Below are 1,926 nucleotides of genomic sequence, written 5' to 3'. Positions count from 1 at the left end.
TCTTTGGAGGCAAGGATAATGAGGCTTTGTCTCATATACTTTGTGCATGTTGCTGGGAGGGGCAATTACTTGGAAAGGGACATGATGCTTGGAAGGATGAAGGGTTGACCAAGAAGAGGAAGACCCTCAACCAGGTCGATTGACATGGTGATTGCCGCAATGATCTCTAGTGTGTCAGGAAGTATGAAGATGGCGCAGGATAGGACAGGGTTCAACTGTTCATAGGATAGCTTTGAGTTTTACCTGATTCAATGGCACCTAATACCAACAATAACAAATTACCCAAAATATATGAGATGAGCTTCACCATCTTTGACCCTAAAGAGCACTCTGGCTGCACTTTCTTCAAGATATGTCTGTTCTTTTTGCAGTCCATGGGATATTCTGTACTCTTTTTCAACAAGTAGCTCCAACTCAGTGACCCTATGAGACATAAGAAGACCATCCCTGTTCCTGCGTGTAAGTCCGTTACTGATATTCACTGTGTCAATCCATCCTGTTGAGGGCCTTCTTCTCTGTCACTCACTTCATACTTTAGCGTGCATGATGTCTTTCTCTATTGACTGACCCTTCCTGCCAACATACCCAAAGTATATGAAATGAAGTCTCACCGTCTTCTCTCTTTGCTAACACCACAATACAAGGGCATCAATTTCTCTTCATTCTTCCTTCTTCTTTGTCCAACTTTTACATGCATGTTGTTATCACCTGCAGCTCCTGGTGGCCGTATATACATTAGCTCTGAAAGCTTCCCTATCCTGAGCCAATCTTATCATCTCCAACAGACCTAATCCCATTGCTCCAGTCAATCCATCTCATCCTGGGTCTTCCTGTCCTGTGCTATCCCTCTGCCCTTCCAAGCACGATATGCCTCTCCAAGGACTAGTCCCTCATGGCCACATGCCCAAAGTATGTGAAACAGAGCTTCAAAATCCTAGCATCGAGGGAGAAAACTGGTTTCTCCCTCTCCAGGACAGATCAATTTGTTTTCCTGGCAATTCATGGTATGTTCAGCACTCTTCTCCAACACCACAACGCAAAGGCATTGATCCTTTTTCTATCTTCCTTTATTATTGTCCAGTTTTCAGATGCATAGCAAGTAATTGTGAAAACCATAGCCTGGATCAGGAACACTTTAGTCTCCAGACTGGCATTGTTGCTCTTCAGTACTCTAGAGAGGTCCCTGACATCATTCCCAGTGAAACTTGTCTTTTGATTTCTTGACTGCTGGTGTCAAGAGTGTTGATGGCGGAATCAAGCAAGCTGAAGTTATCAACAATCTCAATCTCTTTTCATCCATCATGAATCTGCCAATTGGCCCAGGGTGAGAAGACTACAGTCCTTGACATTGTACAGCAAATGTCTCATTTCCTCTTCAGTTTCAGCAAGTAAGATTGTGTCATCTGCCTAACACAGGTTCTTGATGGATCTTCCTCCAATCCTGATGACACATTTCTTCTCATAAAGTCCAATTTCCTGAATGGCAGCTTGTACCAAGGGTGTTGACCAAGGGTGGTTTTAAGTAAGAAATCATTGTAATGAAATTGTTGACAAAGAGGGAACTGCTAAAAATTAAGTCTGGGTTCAGAAAAGGCCATAGAACATGAGATATCATTGTTGTCATTAGACAGATCTAGAGACTACCAGAATGATGTTTCCTTGTGTTTTATTGACTATGAAAAGTCAGTAATGTGAGATGGATTCTTCACATGCATATGAAACAATTAAAAATAATATGGCTTGTGTCAGGCACACTTTAAATCTTTCAAATTAAACCCTTGCATCTATAACCAGGAGAGGATAAAATAGATGAATGGGACCTTCTAAGAATCAAATCCCCATGCACATCCAAAAACTTCTCCAACAGGGTAAAAAGGGAAGCCACAGACTGGGGAAAAAATATTTGGTAATGATATGTCAGACAAG

The sequence above is a fragment of the Elephantulus edwardii genome, unplaced genomic scaffold (genome assembly GCF_000299155.1).
Source record: "Elephantulus edwardii isolate Elephantulus edwardi_28Jun2011 unplaced genomic scaffold, EleEdw1.0 scaffold00104, whole genome shotgun sequence".
In the NCBI taxonomy this organism is placed as follows: Eukaryota; Metazoa; Chordata; class Mammalia; order Macroscelidea; family Macroscelididae; genus Elephantulus; species Elephantulus edwardii.
The sequence above is the reverse complement of the archived record's forward strand: the minus strand, read 5'-3'. Positions refer to the sequence as shown.